The 22423-nt window shown below is 36.3% G+C and overlaps 1 long non-coding RNA gene across 2 annotated transcripts in view; it reads left to right on the top strand.

The window, feature by feature from the left end:
- Positions 1 to 22423, top strand: part of LOC109548846 (uncharacterized) — a 410544-nt gene that overhangs the window by 176781 nt on the left and 211340 nt on the right. For both annotated transcript variants that reach the window (XR_002175017.3, XR_002175015.3), the window contains exon 2: positions 14619 to 14704. This is a non-coding gene — a long non-coding RNA (uncharacterized lncRNA). The remainder of the gene's footprint in view (positions 1 to 14618; positions 14705 to 22423) is intronic.

Below are 22423 nucleotides of genomic sequence, written 5' to 3'. Positions count from 1 at the left end.
GGTCCGGCAACTAGGAAGGGGATGAGAATGCCTGGTGGGTGGGCAAATAATGGTGTCTGCCAAAGAGACAAAACCAGACATAACTATATTCTTAAGCACAAATACACATGAAAAGGAGTATAGACATGTAAGCATATGTATTTTTTATTCTACTTCCAGCGTCTTTTTATGAGTCTACCATAAAAACACACACACATCATTTGGATGTGTCATCTTTTTGTTTGGGCAACTCCTGGAGCCTAGTCATAGTGAAACATCAAAGTGGAAGGAGATTATGAGCTGAGTTGGCTTGATGGCTCTCAGAGAGCACTTCAAACAGTGTGAATGGTTGAGAACAGCTAAAATTCCCCAAGAAAAACATCATGTCTTACATGAAACATGATCCTGAACAATGTTAATATATTTTTGAATTTGAGCACTTTATTATCTGCTGTTCCACAGCACCTTTCTAAAGCATGCTCATCATTTCTAGCAGTTGAGCTGTTTCCTTTTCATTTGAAGGAATGAAGCCTTCCCCACAGAGATGTGCATAGCTGAGTTCAGGACAGTAGCTAGGGATAGTTTAGGAAGGACCTGGGCAGACAATAATAAATACTGTGTTTGCTTGAGGTCAAAGAAACGAAGCATGCTTGTTCCTCTTGATTAAAGGATAGTAATTCATGTCTGTCTTTCCATTATGCCATTTTCTAGTTTTTTTAATTGTATTTTTCTAAGAAAGTGTCAGCTCCTTTTTAAAAACGTTCATTTCTTGGGGGATTTCCCTGGTGGTCCAGTGGTTGAGACTCCACACTTCCACTGCAGGGGGCACAGGTTCGATCCCTGGTCCAGGAACTAAGATCCTGCATGCCGCACAGTGCTGCCAAAAAAAAAAAAAAAAAGACATTAAAAATGTTCATTTCTGTCATTCAAACTTCATGCTCCTCCTTTCTCAGTACTTTACCCACAAACACACACATACCACCTTATCTATGAATCTACATTTTTTTCCTTCTTTAAACAGCAGCTGGATTTTAGGTATCTTTTTTGCTTCATCTGCCATTGCTAACTATTATTTTACTTATTGCCAATGTAGAGGTGATACAAGCAGTTCAAAATCTGTGCCCACTGTGATGAGGGGTTAATATCCCTGCTGCTTCTAGGCTCTGGAATATCAGGCCAAGATTTAGGATACCTTTATAAATTGTTAATTCCCGAAGATGAGGCAATGCATGATCTAACACAGGAAGAACTGTTAATAATGTTGCTATAATGGTAATGAGCTATCTGTTGCCATGAGTTAGTTATGTTGTTCTCTGACTAGAACATTGGTGTTGTTCTGTAGTGTCTATTCTAATAGTACTATGTTATTAGTAATGCAACATTAATATTTGCTATATATGTGCTGAGGCTTAAAAAGTAGGTTTTTTTCTTTCTTATTTTGGAGGAAGAATGATAATCACTTTGCTCTCTATTGATAGAAAACTACTCAAGCAGACTTAGATTCAAAAAGAAGAGATATTGGGAAGATATAAGGAAGCAACACTTCGAGGTTGATAACCCCTCCAAAAAGGGGTGAATTGTCAATGTTGGAAAAATTTAGAAAAGAATAGAGATTTTTTTTGCCCTCAACATTTTAGCAATACTTTGTCCAAAGTCCAGAGGGTGACCCAAGAGATCTGGTGTATCCTTCCAGGTTTGAATTTGTTCAATGATATAAATTATTTCTGCTCCAAAGAAAATTTACAAAGTGATCTCATTTTAGATACTGTATAGATTATTTATCCCTGGGGTCCAAGAAAATAAGTGGCTCCTTCATCAGGAGCACTTTATGAATATTAAGATGTTACCCACCCCTCCCTCTGCATCTGATGCCAGATACTTTGAAAGATGTCATTTTCTTGGACCATTTGCTTGAACATTCCATGGACACGTGATAAGAAAATAATCTATTCTTTATAATTCAAATAAAAATGTCATTATTTTCTGATTCCACCTTCAGAAGGCATAGATTTTTGAAATATTTCATGTATATGTAATAGCTGTTTCTTTGTACCTCTAAAACCTAGGGCTATTATATTTAGGTTCTTGTTTCACTACTTTTCTATACAGAAATATCAATTTTGAGAAAGTTTTCAAAATCGGTGCTCCTCAATACCAAAATATGTTTTAATAAAATGTAGATAATTTACTCACCGCATTGTTAGGATAATTAAAAAATTAAAACATTTAAATTTGCAATCTTGTTTGCTCCTATGGCAACGTACAGCAGATTACTCTGAAACAAAATGTAATTTACAATTGATTTCTTTTATGCATCTACATTTTTTTCCTTCCCTTTTATGGGAACTTCATGTGGTTACCACAGATTCTTTTTTTTTGGCTGTGTCAGGTCCTAGTTGCTGCACACGGGATCTTTCGTTGCAGTGCGCGGGCTGTTCATTGCGGCTCGCGGGCTTCTGTCTAGTTGTGGCCTGAGGGCTCCAGAGTGCATGGGCTCTGTAGTTGTGGCACACGGGCTCAGTAGTTGAGGCACGCAGGCTTAGTTGCCCTGCAGCATGTGGGATCGAACCCATGTCCCTCGCATTGGAAGGTGGCTTCTTAACCACTGGACCACCAGCAAAGTCCCAATGACAGATTCTTGATTAGTCACAGTTTTTTAAAAAATGTGTCTTTTTACTAAATGCATATTTTATATTTTAAAACTTAAATTTTTATTCTAGAAAAGTTTTAAAGAAAAGTTAAAAAGATAGTACAGAGAATTCCCATATATCTCCCCATAATTTCCCTTATTATTAATAGCTTATTACATTAGTACAGTACAGTTAACACAATTACTGAATCAGTATTGATGTGTTATTATTAACTGAAGTCTATACTGAGATTTCCTCAGTTTGACCCAATGTACTTTTTCTGTTCCAGGGTCCCATCCAGGATATCACATTACATTTAGCAGTCATGATTCTTTAGGCTTCTCTTGGCTATGACAGTTTCTCAGACTTTCCTTGTTTTTGATGACCTCATCATCCTTGAGGCTTTCTGGTCAGATATTTGGTAGTCCTCAATTTGGGTTTATCTGATGGTTTTCTCATGATTACACAGGTGTTACACGTTTTGGGGGAAAAGCCAAATGCATTTTTGCATGCAAGTGTTTTATTCTGTCTTCCCATTTTCACATTATGGATACTGTTTATGTTAGTGAAAGTACAGGTTAAAGGTCTCCTGGAAACATGGTTATTAACTGCATTATTTACCATAAAGTTGTAAGTAGATCATATAACAAAGTTAAATTTTCAAAAGCAAGGAAATTCATTAATTTCAGCAAAATTTTGCTTCCCTCTGGAAAGAGTAGGGTGGATACTATGAATTTCCTGTGGTGATTTCCTGATTTTTCAATTGTAAATACACAGTATTAGAAAAGACCAATCCCATATGCTCAGGAGGCTCTGTAGTATAAAATAGTAGTTTTCCAACTCATTAGCCATGAAAATATCTGTTCAAATGAAATCTTGCATGGCCACATAAACAAATAAATAAAAGCAGAATTGGTCTGATTGAAGCAGGACCCCGGAGGGATGTGCTTAGAGTATAACAACCCAATAGTTTGGTTCATTGGTAGAATGAACAGGAAACAAATATACCTACTTTGCATGATTTGTATGAGGTTTCAATGATATGTGAAGTGTCTACTGTTGCAAATTCATGGCACTTAGTCATTCAATACCAGATCCCTTCTTCTCAAACTATTATTTAGTAAGTGAATCTTTACTCTGCCATTTGAATATATATATGCCATTTGAATATATACAGACAAATATATGTGTGTGTGTGTGTGTGTGTGTGTGTGTGTGTGTGTAGGTGTATAACCCAAAGAAAATACATATGATGGTGAGAAGATGAGATGGTTTCATTTAATAATTAATTTTATGTTGTGAAATTGAGAGAATTATTGTAAGTTAATATCTAAACTTGGAATAATCCAACAAAATTATATAAAATATTTCCTAACACCTAAAATATACTGCATTTTAAATAGCTTTAAAAAAAATTTATTGAAGTATAGTTGATTCACAATGTTGTGTTTAATTTCTGCTGTATAGCAAACTGACTCAGTTATACATATATATGTATTCTTTTTTATATTCTTTCCATTATGGTTTATCACAGGATATTGAATATAGTTCCCTGTGCTATACAGTAGGACCTTGTTGTTTATCCATCCTGTATATAATAGTTTGCTAATCCCACACTCTCAGTCCTTCCCTCCCCCACTCCCCCATCTCCTTGGCAACCACAAGTCTATTCTCTATATTTGTGAGTCTGTTTTTGTTTCATAGATAATGTTCATTTGTGTCCTATTTTAAATTCCACATATAAGTGATATCATATGGTATTTGTCTTTCTCTTTCTGATTTACTTCACTTAGTATGATAATCTCTAGTTATATTTATGTTGCTGCATATGGCATTATTTCATTCTTTTTGATGGCTGAGTAATATTCCATTATATGTATTTTATATACCATATCTTCTTTATCCGTCAGTGGACACTTAGGTTGTTTCCATGTCTTGGCTATTGTAAGTAGTGCTGCTGTGAACATAAGGGTGCCTGTATTTTTTCCTTCTTTCTTTCTTTTTTTGATTTTTGATATTATTTTTGGTTTTTATTTTATTTTATTTTTAATAGATATTTATTGGAGTATAATTACTTCACAGTACTGTGTTAGTTTCTGTTGTACAGCAAAGTGAATCAGCCATATGCATACATATATACCCATATCCCCTCCCTCTTGAGTCTCCCTCCCACCCTCCCTATCCCTCCCCTCTAGGTCATTGCAGAGCACTGAGCTGACCTCCTTGTGCTATGCTGCTGCTTCCCACTAGCTAACTGTTTTACATTTGGTAGTGTATATATGTCGATGCTACTCTCACTTCGTCCCAGCTTCCCCCACACCACCTGTGTCTTCAAGTTCATTCTCTATGTCTACATCTTTATTCCTGCTCTGCCACTAGGTTCATCAGTGGTTTCTCTTTCTGACTTACTTCACTTTGTATGACAGACTCTAGGTCCATCCACCTCACTACAAATAACTCAATTTCGTTTCTTTTTATGGCTGAGTATTATTCCATTGAATATATGTGCCACATCATCTTTATCCATTGGTGTGTTGATGGATACTTAGGTTGCTTCCATGTCCTGGATATTGTACATAGTGCTGCAATAAACATTATGGTACATGTCTCTTTTTTGAATTATGGTTTCCTCAGGGTATATGCCCAGTAGTGGGATTGCTGGGACATATGGTAGTTCTATTTTTAGATTTTTAAGGCACCTCCATACTGTTTTCCATAGTGGTTGTATCAATTTACATTCCTACCAACAGTGCAGGAGGGTTCCCTTTTCACCACACCCTTTCTAACATTTATTGTTTCTAGATTTTTTGATAATGGCCATTCTGACTGGTGTGAGGTGGTACCTCATTGTAGTTTTGATTTGTACTTCTCTAATAATTAGTGATGTTGAGCATCTTTTCATATGCCTCTTGGCCATCTTTATGTCTTCTTTGGTGAAGTGTCTATTTAGGGCTTCTGCCCATGTTTTTAACTGGATTGTTTGGGTTTTTTTGATATTGAGCTCCATGAGCTGTTTGTATATTTTGGAAATTAATCCTTTGTCTGTTGTTTGGTTTGCAAATATTTTCTCCCATTCTGAGGGTTGTATTTTCGTCTTGTTTATGGTTTCCTTTGGGGTGCAAAAGCTTTGAAGTTTCATTAGGTTCCCTTTGTTTATTTTTTGTTTTTATTTTCATTACTCTAGGAGGTGGGATGAAAAAGATCTTGCCATGATTTATGTCAGAGTGTTTTTTCTGTGTTTTCCTCTAAGAGTTTGATAGTGTCTGGTCTTACATTTAGGTCTTTAATCCATTTTGAGCTTATTGTTGTGTATGGTGTTAGGTAGTGTTGTAATTTCATTCTTTTACATGTAGCTGTCAGGTTTTCCCAGCACCACTTATTGAAGAGGCTGTCTTTTCTCCATTGTATGTTCTTGCCTCCATTGTCGTAAATTAGGTGACTGTATGTGCGTGAGTTTATCTCTGGGCTTTCTATTCTGTACCATTGATCAGTATTTGTGTCCTTGTGCCAGTACCATACTGTCCTGATTACTGTAGCTTTGTAGGATAGTTTGAAGTTGGGAGCCTGATTCCTCCAGCTCTGTTTTTCTTTCTCAAGATTGCTTTGGCTATGCAGGGTCTTTTGTGTTTCCATACAAATTGTAAAACTTTTTATTCTAATTCTGTGAATAATGCCATTGGTAGTTTCATAGGGATTGCATTGAATCTGTAGATTGCTTAGAGTAGTATGGTCTTTTTCACAATATTGATTCTTCCAATCCAAGAACATGGTGTATTTCTCCATCTTTTTATGGCGTCTTTGAAACCTTTCATCAGTGTTTTATAGTTTTCTGAGTACAAGTCTTTCGCCTTCTTAGGTAGGTTTATTCCTAGGAATTTTATTCTTTTAGTTGCGATAGTAAAGTGGATAGTTTCCCTAATTTCTCTTTCTGATATTTTGTTGTTAGTGTATAGGAATGCCAGAGATTTCTGTGCATTAATTTTGTATCCTGCAAACTTACCAAATTCACTGATTAAGTCTAGTATTTTTCTGGAGACATCTTTAGGATTTTCTATGTATAGTATCATGTCGTGTGCAAACAGTGACAGTTTTACTTTTCTTTTTCAATTTGTATTCCTTTTATTTCTTTTTCTTCTCTGATTGCCATGGCTATGACTTCCAAAACTATGTTGAATAAGAGTGGTGAGAGTGGACATCCTTATCTTGTTCCTGATGTTAGTGGAAATGGTTTCAGTTTTTCACCATTGAGTGTGATGTTTGCTGTGGGTTTGTCATATATGGCCTTTATTATGTTGAGGTAGGTTCCCTCTATGCTTATTTTTTGGAGAGTTTTTATAATAAATGGGTGTAGAATTTTGTCAGAAGCTTTTCTGCATCTATTGAGATGATCATATGGTTTTTATTCCTTAATTTGTTAATGTGGTGTATCACATTGATTGATTTGTGTATATTGAAGTATCGTTGCATCCCTGGGCTAAATCCCACTTGATCATGCTGTATGATCCTTTTAATATCTTGTTGGAGTCTGTTTGCTAGTATTTTGTTCAGGATTTTTGCATCTATGTTCATCAGTGTTATTGGTCTATAATTTTCTTTTTTTCTGATGTCTTTTTCTGGTTTTGGTATCAGGGTGATTATGGCTTCATAAAATGAATTTGGGAGAGTTCCTCCCTCTGCAATTTTTTGGAAGAGTTTGAGAAGGATGGGTGTTAGCTCTTCTCTAAATATTTGATAGAACTCGCCTGTGAAGCCATGTGGTCCTGGACTTTTGTTTGGTGGAAGATTTTTAATTACAGTTTCAATTTCATTTCTTGTGATAGGTCTGTTTATATTTTCTAGTTCTTCCTGGTTCAGTCTTGGAAAATTGTATCTTTCCAAGAATTTATCCATTTCTTCTTGGTTGTCCATTTTATTGGCATATAGTTGTTTGTAGTAGTCTCTTATAATCCTTTGTATTTCTGCAGTGTCAGTTGTGATTTCTCGTTTTTCATTTCTAATTTTATTGATTTGCATACTTTCCCTTTTTTCTTGATGAGTCTGGCTAAGAGTTTATCATTTTTGTTTATCTTCTCAAAGAACCAGCTTTTAGTTTTATTGATGTTTGCTGTTGTTTTCTTCATTTCTATTTCATTTATTTCTGCTCTGATCTTTATGATTTCTTTCCTTCTACTGACATTGGGTTTTGCTTGTTCTTCTTTCTCTAGTTCCTTTAGGTGTAAGTTTAGATTGTTTATTTGAGATTTTTCTTGTTTTTTGAGGCAGGATTGTATTGCTATAAACTTCCCTCTTAAAACTGCTTTTGCTGCGTCCAGTAGACCTTGGCTCATTGTGTTTCCATTGTCATTTTTCTCTAGGTATTTTTTGATTTCCTCTTTGATTTCTTCAGTGATCTCATGGTTATTTAGTAGCGTATTGTTTAGCCTCCATGTGTTTGTGTTTTTTACAGTTTTTTTGTTTTGTTTTTTTTTTTTTTACTGTAATTGATTTCCAGCCTCATCACATTGTGGTCAGAAAAGATGCTTGATACGATTTCACTTTTCTTAAATTTTCTGAGGCTTGATTTGTCACCCAAGTTGCAATCTATCCTGGAGAATGTTCTATGTGCACTTGAGAAGAAAATGTATTCTGCCACTTTTGGGTGGAATGTTCTATAAATATCAATTAGATCTGTCTGGTCTATTGTGTCATTTAAAACTGGTGTTCCCTTATTTATTTTCATTTTGGATGATTTTTCCATTGGTGTAAGTGTGGTGTTAAAGCCCTGTACTATTATTGTGTTACTGTCGATTTCTCCTTTCATGGTTGTTAGCATTTGCCTTACGTATTGAGATGCTCCTCTGTTGGGTGCATATGTATTTATAATTGTTATATCTTCTTCTTGGATTGATCCCTTTATCATTATGTAGTGTCCTGCGTTATTTCTTGTAACAGTCTTTATTTTAAAGTCTATTTTATTGGATACGAGTATCGCTACTCCAGCTTTCTTTTGATTTCCATTTGCAGGGAATATCGTTTTCCATCCCTTCACTTTCAGTCTGTATGTGTCCCTGGGTCTGAAGTGGGTCTCTTGTAGATAGCATATATATGGGTCTTGTTTTTGTATCCATTCAGCCAGTCTGTGTGTTTTCCTTGGGACATTTAATCCATTTTACATTCAAGGTTATTATCAATATATATGTTCCTATTACCATTTTCTTAATTGTTTTTGGTTTGTTTTGGGGGTTTGTTTTGGGTTTTTCTGCTCTTGTGTTTCCTGCCTGGAGAAGTTTCTTTAACATTTGTTGTAAAGCTGGTTTGGTGGTGCTGAATTCTCTTAGCTTTTGCTTGTCTGAAAAGCTTTTGATTTCTCCATCGAATCTGAATGAGCTCCTTGCTGGGTAGAGTAATTTTGGTTGTAGGTTTTTCTCTTTCATCACTTTAAATATATCCTGCCACTCCCTTTTGGCCTGCAGAGTTTCTGCTGAAAAATCAGCTAGTAACCTTATGGGGATTCCTTTGTATGTTTTTTATTTGTTTTTCCCTTGCTGCTTTTAATATTTTTTCTTTGAATTTAATTTTTGTTAGTTTGATTAATATATGTCTTGGTGTGTTTTTCCTAGAGTTTATCCTGTATGGGACTCTCTGTGCTTCCTGGGCTTGGGTGACTGTTTCCTTTCCCGTGTTAGGGAAGTTTTTGACTATAATCTCTTCAAATATTTTCTCAGACCTTTTCTTTTTCTCTTCCTCTTCTGGGACCCCTATAATTCGAATGTGGATGTGTTTAATGTTGTCCCTGAGGTCTCTTAGGCTGTCTTCATTCCTTTTCATTCTTTTTTCTTTATTCTGCTCCTTGGCAGTTATTTCCACCATTTGTCTTCCAGCTCACTTATTTGTTCTTCTGCCACAGTGTTTCTGTTATTGATTCTTTCTAGTATATTTTTCATTTCAGTTAGTATGTTGTTCATCTGTTTGTTCTTTAGTTCTTCTAGATCTTTGTTAAACATTTCTTGTATTTTCTCAATCTGTGTCTCCATTCTATTTCTGAGATTCTGGATCATCTGTACTATCATTACTCTGAATTCTTTTTCAGGTAGATTGCCTATTTCTTCTTCATTTATTTGGTCTTTTAGGTTTTTACCTTGCTCCTTCATCTGTAACATTTTTTTGTTGTCTCTTTTTTTTTTTTTTTTGGTGAGTGAGATTGTGTTCCTGTCTTACTGGTTGTTTAACCTGAGGCTTCCAAAACTGGAGTTTGTAGGCTCTTGGGTAGATCTGGGTGTTGGTGCTGAGATGAGGACCTCCAGGAGACCTCACTCTGATGAGTATTCCCTGGGACTGAGGTCCTCTGTTAGTACAGTGGTTCAGACTCGGAGCTCCCAGTGTAGGAACTTGGGCCCAACCCTGGCTCGTGAACCAAGATCCCGGAAGCCATGTGGGGTGGCAAAAAAAAAAAAAAAAAGAGAGAGAATAATAACAAAGTAAAAAATAAAAGTAGACTAGGAGACTAACAGATATGTTAGAAAGAATGTAAAAATAAAAATATAGATGAAACAACAACTGGAAGGTAGAACAGAACCACAATAGTAAAAAAAGAGGAGGAGGAGGAAAAAAAGTGGAAAAGGCCTTGGCTGTGGAGGGCAGGGCCTAAGCAGGGGTGGGGTTTACGTGGTGGATGGGGCCTATGCTTAGGACCCATAGGGCTGGAAAAGGCCTTGGGGGTTTTGGGGGGTGGGGCTTAGGCTCAACAGAACAGAAGGGGCCCAGGTGTACCTCCCGCCTCTGGTCTCAGAGGGTGGGGGACTCCACCTGGGAGTCCCGCAGGCTTCCTGGACTTGAGTGGGTGGGGCAAATGCCCTGTGCTCCTCTCCAGCTCCTCCGGTCCTGGAGGGCCCCTCCTGCATGCCTCTCCTGTTCTGCCCCAACCTCACTCCTATGCCCCCAGGAGCAATGTGGCCTGGAGGGGGCCTCTGAGGGAGTAGAACCTGGCCCAAGATCTGGGCAGACTTCCCCCGTCTATTGGGCAGGGGAAACACTGGGCTCACTCCCCCCGATCCCAGCCCCCGAGGGCTCCTCCAGGTGTGGGAACCCCTCTTCCCCTTAGCCGCTCCTCAGGGGTGTCAGTCCTGTCCGGCCTCCACTTTTTCTCCCTCCTCAGTCCCCCCATGTCCTACCAGGTTACTTGGGTGTTCCTCCCGTCTCCTTGGGTGTCAAGGTCCCCAAGCAGCATCCAGCAGGTGCCCTAGTTGTGGGAATATGCCTATTTTTTCAACTTATAGTTTTGTCTGGGTATATGCCCAGGAGTGGGATTGCTGGATCATATGGCAACTCTGTTTCTAGTTTTTTCTGAGGAACCTCCATACTGTTTTCCATAGTGGCTGCACCAATTTACATTCCCACCAATAGTGTAGGAGCATTCTCTATTCTCCACATTCTTTCCAGCCTTTGTCATTCACCAGCCAGTTCTTTATAAGAGAAAGGAGAGGGAGTTTTGGATACAGAGACTAATATCCACATATCCTTATTTCACATATAAGTGATATTACATGATATTTGCCCTTCTGTGTCTGACTTACTTCACTTAGTATGATAATGTTGCTGCACATGGCATTATTTCATTCTTTTTATGGCTGAGTAATATTTGTGTGTGTGTGTGTGTGTGTGTGTGTGTGTGTGTGTGTGTGTGTATGTATATAGCACATCTTCTGTATCCATTCATCTTTCAATGGACCCTTATGTTGCTTCCATGTCTTGAGTGTTGTAAGCAGTGCTGCAGTGAACATTGGGGTGCATGTATCTTTTCAGATCACGGTTTTCTTTGGATATATGCCCAGGAGTGGGATTGCTGGGTTATATGGTAGTTCTATTTTTAGTTTTTTGAGGAACCTCCTTACTGTTTTCCATAGTAGCTGCACCAATTTTCCATTCCCACCAGCAGTGTAAGAGGGTTCCCTTTTCTCCATACTCTCTCTGGCATTTATTATTTGTATACTTACAATGTTTATTTTATTTTATATTGGAGTATAATTGATTAACAATGATGTGTTAGTTACAGGTGTACAAGCACATTAGGTTCAGTTATACCCATACAAGTATCCATTCTTTTTCAAATTCTTTTCCCATTTAGGTTATTTGTAGACTTTTCAGTGATGGCCATTCTGACTGGTGTGAGGTGGTACCTCACTGTTGTTTTGATTTGCATTTCTCTAATAATTAGTGATCATAAGCATCTTTTCATGTGCCTATTGGCCATCTGTATATCTTCTTTGGAGAAATTCTGTTTAGGTCTTCTGCCTATTTTTCTTTTCTTTTTTTTTTTTTTTAACATTTTTATTGGGGTATAATTGCTTTACAATGGTGTGTTAGTTTCTGCTTTATAACAAAATGAATCAGTTATACATATACATATGTTCCCATATGTCTTCCCTCTTGCGTCTCCCTCCCTCTCACCCTCCCTATCCCACCCCTCCAGGCTGTCACAAAGCACCGAGCCAATATCCCTGTGCCATGCGGCTGCTTCCCACTAGCTATCTACCTTACTACGTTTGTTAGTGTGTATATGTCCATGACTCTCTCTCACCCTGTCACAGCTCACCCTTCTTTTTCCATTAGGTTGTTTTTATTTTTGTTATTGAATTGTAGGAGCTGTTTATATATTTTGGAAATTAAGCCCTCCTTGGTCTCATCATTTGCAAGTATTTTCTCCCAGTCCATACATTGTCTTTTCATTTTGTTTATGGTTTCCTTTGCTGTGTGAAAGCTTATAAGTTTCATTAGGTCCCATGTGTTTATTTTTGCTTTTATTTTTATTGCTTTGAGAAACTGACCTAAGAAAACATTGCTACAATTTATGTTAGAGAATGTTTTGCCTATGTTCTCTTCTTGGAGTTTTATGGTGTCTCGTCTTATTTTTAAGTCTTTAAGCCATTTTGAGTTTTTTTTTGAGTATGGTGTGAGGGTGTGTTGTAGCTTCATTGATTTACTAATTTACATGCGGCTGTCCAACTTTCCCAGCACCACTTGCTTAAGAGACTGTCTTTTCCCCATTTTATATTCTAGCTTTCTTTGTTGAAGATTAGTTATCCCTAGGTGTGTGCACTTATTTCTGGGCTCTCCATTCTGTTACATTGAGCCCTGTATCTGGTTTTGCACCAGTACCACGCTGTTTTGATTCCTATAGCTTTGTAGTATTGTCTGAAGTCTGGGAGCATTATGCCTCCTGATTTGTTCATTTACCTCAGGATTGCTTTGGTAGTTCTGGGTATTTCATGGTTTCATATAAATTTTAGGATTACTTTTTCTCGTTCTGTGAAAAATGTCATGGGTATTTTGGTAGGTATTGCATTAAGTCTGTAGATTGCTTTGGGTAGTATGGCTATTTTAACACTATTAATTCTTCCAGTCCAAGAGCATGGGATATCTTTCCATTTCTTTGAATCATCTTCAGTTTCCATTATTAATGTTTTGTAGTTCTCATCATATGTCTTTAACCTCTTTGGTGAGGTTTACTCCTAAGGTTTTTTGTTTTGTTTTTGTTTTTCTGATGAGATTTTAAAAGGGATTGTTTGTTTACATTCACTTTATGACATTTCATTGTTAGGATAAGGAAGGGCAACCAATTTCTGTATGTTAATCTTGTATCATGCTGCCTTGCTGAATTCGTTTATCAGTTCTAGTAGTTTTTGTGTGGAGTGCTTAGGGTTTTCTGTATATAGTATCATGTCATCTGCATAAAATGACAATTTTACCTCTTCCTTACCAATTTGAATACCTTTTCTTTTTCTTCTCTGATTTCTGTGGCTAAGACTTTCGATACTCTGTTGAAGAGAAGTGGTGAGAGTGGGCATCCTTGTTTTGTTCCAGATTTTAGTGGGAGGGCTTTCAGCTTTTCATTGTTGAGTGTTGTACTGGCTGTGGTTTTGCCAGAAATAGCTTTCGTTATGTTGAGATATGTTCCCTCTATTGCCACTTTTGTAAGGAGTTTTTTAATCATGAATGGATGTTGAGTTTTATCAAATGCTTTTTCTGCATCTGTTGAGATGATCATGTGTTTTTTGTCTTTTGTTGATGTGGTGTATCACATTGATTGAGTTGCATAAGTTGGATCATCCTTGCTGTGGATAAATCCAACTTGGTTGTGGTGTATGATCTTTTTTATGTGTTGTTGGATTCGGTTTGCTAATATTTTGTTGAGAATTTTTGCATCTATATTTGTCAAAGCTATTGGCCTGTAATTTTCTTTTTTGGTTGTGTCTTTGTCTGGTTTTGGTATCAGGGTGATGATGGCTTCATAGAATGACTTTGGGAGTGTTCCCCCCTCTTTAGTTTTTTGGAAGAGTTTGAGAATAAAATACTTTCTTAAGATGAATATTCTGTTGGTCAGAGGTTTTAAAAACTACTGTTTCTGTATATCATGTTGCATTGAAAATATTGGTATTATGGGGCATTATGGAGTATCTTGTCAGTTATTCTAATCAAATATTAATCTGTATTTTCTAATATTAAAAAAATTAAGATTTTATCACTTACCAAGTTTGTATTCCAGGAAGATGGTAGGAGTAATAGAGCTTAGAATTCAATGGAAAATTTTTACTAGTCTTAGTTGAGAAAAATGAACAAAGTAAAAAAGTTGAAGCCACTAAATCAGAATTCTAGTATACTCTGCTGTGTCAGTGTCTGACAAAAATTTTGTAATAAAAAGAAGAGGAAGAAGGAGGAGGAGGAGAACAACAAGTACAATAACATCATCAATTTTGAAATAATAAAAAGTAATAATAATTTGTCTTTGGTATTTGGCATCTTTAGTGAATCTAAATGATAAATTTTGTGAAATTTAAAAGGTCTTAATCACGTTTGCTTGTGGGTGGATCATTAATAACTTTTTAATGTGCTGCATTATTTTATATTATTTTTTAGTAATTAGTTGCAGTTTTACAAGGCATTATGTTAATAATAATATTGCAATTTATTTTAAAATCTTTTCACATCCATATGAGGTAGGGAGTGAAATCAATTGTTTTTCTGGTTTTACAGATGAACAAAGAAAAGCAAAGATCAGTTGGGGAACTTCTGGGTATCACAGAAGCATTCACGAGAGCAACTGATATCTTAAGTCTCAGGTCAGTAATTGTTCCACTGAAGATTATGGTTAATTTTGCTATATCTGTTCTATTTATAATTTTAAATTTGGTTCCTCCTTTTTTGTGTTTACCTAAGAGTGTTCTCTTCTCTTTATTTGAATCTTCAAAGTGGTTTAAATCAGATAAAATTCTATATCTGATATCTGTGGTATTGAAACAACGAATTTTTAAGTGTAGAAAAGAAGCAAAAGAATGACAGAGTATGGTGATGTCCTACCATGTGTTTAGTTGAAGTTCAGGGTCATTGTCATATTGATCAGAGCTTTATCCTTGGTGACTTTGTGCTCTCATTTTTCTCCTGAATTTACCCTGTGTCCTGGCCAGTATATTGTCTATGTCATTCTTATTTCACAGAGACAAGACAAGAGACAATAGGTAAGCTATAGTCAAGCCACAACCACCACAAATAATGATCACTAACATCATCTTCATTTATGAATGTCGGAATTGCTATACACTTTATTACTGAAGTCTGAATATATTGGGAATTTATTTGCTGTTTCTCAGACTACTGGTGGTATATAGAGATCACAGATAATTGACCTGTGGAACTAACTAGAAAGAAATGATGGCAAGATAAATTGTATTATTTATCTATCAATTTAATTAGAGAAAACTTATGGATAACGTTGACAATACTAGACTTTTCTCACTTCCTAGAGGTCATGTAAAGCTGAATCTGGGGACTTCCCTGGTGGTCCAGTGGTTAAGAATTTGCCTTCCAATGCAGGGGGTGTGGGTTCAATCCCTGGTTGGGGAGCTAGGATCCAACATGCCTCACGGCCAAAAAAAAAGAAAACAAAACATAAAACAGAAGCAATGTTGTAGGAAATTCAGTGGGGACTTTGAAAATGGTCCACATCAAAAAAAAAAAAATCTTAAAAAAAAAACACAACAAACTGAATCTGTATCAGATAAGCAGATCCTGCCAGGAAGCAGGATTCTGCCTCTTCTTAGGTTGCCTTTGGTGAGCTACAACCCTTTTAAATAGGAAGTTACTTACTCCATCTAGTCTTTTATCTCTTTTGCCACAAGTCATCCCTATTCCTTTGCATTATTATCCTTTTGGGAGGGGGTGGGTTAATTAATTTTTATTGGAGTATAGTTGATTTACAGTGTTGTTAGTTTCAGGTGTACAGCAAACTGAATCAGTTATAAATATACATATATCCTCTCTTTTTTAGATTTTTTTTCCCACATAGGTCATTACAGAGTATTGAGTAGAGTTCCCTGTACTATACAGTAGGTTCTTATCAGTTGTCTGTTTTATTTTAATGTGATGTTAATTATTCACAGTCCTTCATAGGACGTTTCCAAGAAGATGACGATGTTCAAGGCATAATTTATATTGACTTCCCCTGTCTGTAAGTACTTTCTGTCACCTCTGAATTTCCATTGTTAGGCATTTTTACTATCCTGATGTATCTCTCTTTTTTCGGGCCTGTGTGTTACTTGTGTGAGTGTGCTTGTTTTGTCATCTTTACCTGAGTGCGTAGTCTGGTAAGCTAGCAAGAGCCATTGCTTACGTCTTGCTATCCACGCCATTAGTCTCTTGCTTAGTGTAATGAAAGGAGTCAGTGAAGAAAATCTTTAGACTATCACAGAGTGACATTTCAGAAAAATGCCACTTTTGCTTAGTGTCTTTGAATATTTACTATTGTTCGAGTGCTACCAAAATTATTAAACTCAGAGCAGCATATACATAGAGTAAACACCTCCATGTTGGTGTGTGTTTTTTGTTTTTAGTATGGATTGTATTTTTCTGTCTCTCTAGGATGTTGGAAAGCCCAAAGGGGCTTCCAGGTATTTTCAACAGAGGCTTCTCTAGCTTTATGAATATTTATAAAAGCCATTTTCTGCTTAAATTTAGCCTCCTTCACTTGTCATTGTTTTGTGTCATTTTCTACAGTTTTTTAATAGTCTAGATAGCTTACTAAGTGCATAGTGTTTAAGGTGTTTAGATGCCATTTGGAAGCTTCATAAAAGGAGGTCACTTAGAGTTCAGAAATGTTTAGAAAAGAGAAAAAAATCTCAGGAAGGTTCTCCTTGGGGTTAGTCATTGAGAACCTCCGCATTGTTTACCCTCAAGATATAATATGCCTGTTAAGATTATCTGTTGTGAATGAGGCTAAAAGCAAAAGGAAAAACTGGGCAAGTGTAAGTGGTGTCATATTTAAGGGAATATCTCAAATGCCTCCAGCCTGTGTCAAGTAAAACATATATGTAGATTGATGGTAATTTTAAAGTGATGCACCTACTGAGTTTGAAAAAGAAATTTAAAGAAAAGAACAATAACAGAAATTTCTATTGCTCTGCCTAAGTTGAGTGCTCATCATTTTGGAACATATGCCCCAAGCTGTAAAGTCAGGAACACAGAGCTTCTGAGTTACTATTCCCTTTCTTGTTTGGCCTAGAGGAAAGTAGAATTTAAGATGTGGTCATTTATGTATCTAAACATACTACTTTAAATGTAGCCAAAGTATCCATTGAGAGAAAGAAAGAGAGAGACAGGAGACGGAAATGACCAATAGCTAGCTTCTGGCTGGATAAAACATTTACACATAACTTCTGGCTTCCCCTCAAGTGGAGCTTTTGCAAGGGATTTATAGGTCAGATAGCTCAGCAGTTGCAGCCTGCTGCCCACTGTACCTTAACAAAGCTTGTGCGTGTTTGTACAGCTGGACTGGTAGCTGTGGGAGTCCCAAGAATCCCATAAGGCCCCTGTCCTTTTACCTCCCCTTCGCCATCTACAGCACACAAATACATGCAGAATGAAACTGTCTGACTAGCAGGTTAAAGGCCCACAATTCAAACCCTGTTTATTTTCTTTCCTTGATTTCCTGCTGCTGCAGAGAGTAAATGGTATTTTTCCCCCTTGCTTTTTTTTTTTTTTTTTAAACCTGTTTGTCTATCAGTGTCTGGTAGAGAATGAAAGAAACACTCACATTTTAACATAGTTTATGGGACTCTTGCTTTGGTGTACTATTTTGAATCTCTCTCTTTCTCCTCCTCTCCCCCTCACCGACACACACACCCACAGCCCCCATCCCCATCCTGCCACACACCTCTGTCTCCTTTCTCTCAGGATCTTTCCATTCTCAACTTTTTCTCATACTTTTTGGCAGAAGGACTTATTTACCCAAAGGAAGGAAAAAAAAACATCCCCAAACTCTTCAAGTGTAATTTCACCCCAGAGGAAGGGTGTTATTTTAATTACTGTTGAACCCATTCTGAGGGGAGGCCTGTAAATACTTGATGCAGCTAAGGAGAGTGGCAGTTAATATGCCTTTTGAATCAGTGCCACAAACTACAAAGACTGCCATCTGGGGAGGTATTACATTTGTAAGAAAAAATAGTTGAGACTTTTCTTTAAATGAGCTTGTAAATTCCAGTCAATCTTAGGTTCACTTCATTTTTTTTCCCAAAAAAATCCTCCCATATGAAATATTTAAAATCTTAGTAATTAACCAGAAAAGAAACTGCTATTCTAAACTGCAGTGGCTACCACCATACTCATAGGTTTGATATGAATATCATCCCCAACAGCCATTTCATTAAAATCCTTGAATTGGAAAAGAATCAAAGTAATGAAGAAATGTTTTTTATATGTTCAATATTCTTGAATTATCTTATTTCTTCGTACCAAAAGAAAAGTTTTAATTAGAAAGCAAAAACAGTCCATTAATTTCTGGTATTTTTAATAATTGGTCACCCTTCATCTCCTACGTAGCTGTTTTTGGCAGATGATGTAGGAATGAAGGATTATTGGAGTTAGGTGAAACTGGGTGGTATTTAAGTCTCAGTTTAATTAGCATATTGTTCTAAGGCAAGACATGAAATCATTTGGAGCCTCAGCTTCTTCATTTGGGAAATGGAAAAAATTATACTTCTTTGTCAACCTCACAGAGTTGTTGAGAAAATCAAGTAATATTATGGCTGTCAAAGTGTTTTATACATGGAGAAATTTTATGTAAATCTAAAATAGTATTCTTTTTCAAAAGTTTTAAATTATTCTTGATATTTGAACTTTTCCTTTCCTTCCTGAGAGGATACATCCATGGCAAATCCATAGTTGATGGAAGCCTCACATTCTAAATTTTAAGGACAATTTAAATCAGACACAAGTTTCTTTTTGTAAAATTAGTGTTTGCACTTTGTCTTTTAACAAATTATAGGGGTACCTGAATTATAATTTTTAAAAAATCAGATTATTTTAGTGGTTGATCCGATTGACCTAATTATAAATATTCAGAAAAAGTGCCCATAATCTTATTTCAGAACACTCCAGGATGCTTAAACTTCACACTCTGTTGACATTTTAAATTACTTAGCAGGAAACCTTCTGATATTTATCCTTCCGTTTGCTATAGTTCCTTAGTTCAAAGCCCTCTATGGAATTGCAAACTTATCGGCACTGATTTAGTAAAGAAAATACACACATAGCATCACAAGAAACAGGCTCTAAGTTACATTGGACTTCATGTAACACCTTTACGATTAGAAAGATTTTTTTTAACATATATGTATTGCACTGAAAAGTAATACATAATATTATGAGGGAATAATGGTTAAACAGTTTTTCATTTGGGAATTTTTCTTCATTAAGTATTTGAAATACCATGTAGAAAATATTTTTCAGTTTTCCCCTCTCATCTCCTTTCCCCTTTCATCCTCATATAATCCCTGTCTATGATAGTCTACATTTAAGAAGGCGATATCTCTAGATCACTGCTTATGTCCATGTCCATATCCGTAATCATCCTTTGATAAGAATAGGAGATCTTTTCAGGATGTTTACTCTCATCATGTGGATTCTGTTATAATAGTGATCTTTTCTTCACCCAAAAGTTTTTGCACAAAAGTAAATATTTTATTTGAACATAATTTATATTGTTCCTCAATTTGAAACATCTAAGGAAAAAATTAAGTCTATTTTAATCTGCTTTAAAAAATTCATCCATATTTTTATTTATTCCTTTTCTTTCCATTCTTTCCTATTCTATCTTTCCACCTTTGCAGTAAGTCTTCATTTAAAAAGATAAAGCATTTAGATTCCTATGTGATGGATCAACTTAGGACTTTGTATTGCTTGTGTTCTAATCATTCTTTGAGGCAGACTTTTTTTGACCATAAGCTTTCCCACCCTGTACAACTGTACTGCTTTTCTTGGTGGAACAGGTAGTGAAGTCTAGAAGCATCGGTTGTTCCCACAACATTTCCACATAGCCAACTTTGCCAACGCACGTGATAAATGTATGTGGTTTGGCTAGTTCTCGTAAGTGCCCAGCATATACTTGTCCTTCAGCTGTTCTCTTATTTTAATAGTTTCTTACTCTAAAAATTCCGAAACATCTGGAACAATCTACTTAATAAATATGAAGAGGAGGTTGAAACTTACAGGCAACGTCTACGTTCAGACCAGCAGCTGAGTACAGTTTTTGAGTGTCTTGGTTTAGGAAGCTTTTATATTCAAAATTCTCAATGAGTTTCTTAACTTAGGCAGGAGAAAAAGATGCAGTGAAGATCTGTTTCCCCTGTGAAAAGTAGGAGACTGTTGAAGAGTAGTATTAAAAGTTGAACAGCTGGCCACTGTTTATGAAAACAGCCGGGCTCTTATCCATAAGACAGGAAAAAGAGTCAAAAAACAAAGTTTCCTTCTTTCAAGACAGCTGGAAGATTTTCAGGCTTCAGGGAATTTTTTTAACTAGGGTAGATATACCTTTTCTCTCTTCAGATATAAGAAAAAGAAGAGTAGGGAAATATCTTGGGAGTAAAAATATCTTTATCAATTCTACTATTTATATTCTACCAAACATATGTATCACTTTTAGGAAAAAGTATTTTGTTATCTTTTACCAGAGCTAAGAACAGGTGAATAATGTGGCCACGATATAAAAATAAGCGGGAAGTAAATTAATTAATGTAAAATGGAGAAAAATGTAAAATCAGCTGTATGACTAAGGATTACTTTTAATTCCTCTTATAGTCTCCTTATTAACTGAAACAAGTTAATGACTTTAGCAAGGAGTAATTTTTCAAAATATAACAAGCAACCTTCTAAATCAGTTATTTGGGATCCTTGTAACCTATCTGGTGTATAGTAGATTCAGTGAATTTTATGGCCAGAGGGATTTACTCAGAAAAGGAGCTCCGGATGAGAAAATTAAGGAGAAAGTAAACTGAATGCTTCATTTGTACATTGTTCCATTGATCAGTTTAATTTTCTACTGGCAGAGAAAATTTTCATCTGTCTCAAACATTAGTAGGAATTATAGTTAGAGGTTATGTGAGTAACCAAGAAAAAAAAATTGAGGTTAAAATACAACTTCATCCCACAAATAAACTTCCCTCTTTTAAGCAGTTGTGTTTTGGAAGTATCAACATGACCCTATTTTAACAGATGACAGGACTTGCAAAAAAAAAAACCACCTGGTTCCCCAACAGATAAATATGAATTCGTTCAGAGTCCTCCCCGTAGGTAATATCTGTAAATTTTCCCTTTGATGCTTTTCTTTCTCTTTAGAATGCTACTAAGTTCTAATAAAACAGTTGATCATTATTTTGGGCAAGAGAATTTGAATCTTATGCATGGAAAAATGAATATACATTTATAAGTTTTACAATGAAAACAAAACTGCAAATTTAATTCATTTGTTCAAGTAGATAAAATTTGAACTCAAAAGAAAAACTAGCAAAATGAAATGCAGGTTAAGATGCAGATGCAGATGCAGCGTTCCAGATGCAGCGGTTAAGAATTCGCCTGCCAATGCAGGGGACACGGGTTCAAGCCCTGGTCCGGGAAGATCCCACATGCCGTGGAGCAACTAAGCCCGTGCGCCACAACTACTGAGCTTGTGCTCTAGAGCCCGTGAGCCACAACTGCTGAGCCCACGTGCTGCAACTACTGAAGCCCGCACTCCTAGAGCCCGTGCTCTGCAACAAGACACCACAATGAAAAGCCCGTGCACCGCAACAGAGTAGCCCCCACTCGCCACAACTAGAGAAAGCCCGCAGCACAGCAATGAAGACCCAACACAGCCAAAAATAAATAAATAAATTAATTAATTAAAAAAAATGAAATGCCACATGAGGTAACCAATGGTTTTTAAAATTTGCATGCATATCATACATCTATCTAGGTTTCCAAGAAAATCAGATTAAGTTAGTTATTTCATTTTATTCTCATCCTAAGCTGTTGGTGAAATATGCAGTAGGATTTGTCATTTGATTTTAAAAATATGAGTATAGGTGTTTAACTTCTTTTTTTGGGAAACCAATTTCCAAGCCTTATTATTAGAAATCTCCTAAGAGGGTAGGGTGACTGATAAAGCTAAAGATTTTGAATTTCCTTTGAGTAAAAACAAAACAAATGAAAAACTTCTCAGATACTTGTTAAGTCTCTTATGATATGAAGCACTTATTACTTTTCCTCTATTATCATTCTTTCTCACCATAAAAAGTATTCTTTAGTGAAAATCAACATGTAATGATTCTTGGCTTCCTAACACCTATTACACTTTCAGATATAAAATAAATGCTTTCAGTTGAACCAGTTCAGCAGAAGCCTGGACTTAACTGCTGGAACAGGTGGGATTCTAGTGATAGTGAGGGTAGGGGAACCCTAATGTGAGAGAAAGCAGCTCTGCAGCTTCAGGAAAACCAGGAGAAGACAGGTAGTTGGGGACTGTTCCGGGAGCT

The sequence above is a fragment of the Tursiops truncatus genome, chromosome 9, assembly GCF_011762595.2.
Source record: "Tursiops truncatus isolate mTurTru1 chromosome 9, mTurTru1.mat.Y, whole genome shotgun sequence".
NCBI classification, from domain to species: domain Eukaryota; kingdom Metazoa; phylum Chordata; class Mammalia; order Artiodactyla; family Delphinidae; genus Tursiops; species Tursiops truncatus.
The sequence above is the reverse complement of the archived record's forward strand: the minus strand, read 5'-3'. Positions and strand labels throughout refer to the sequence as shown.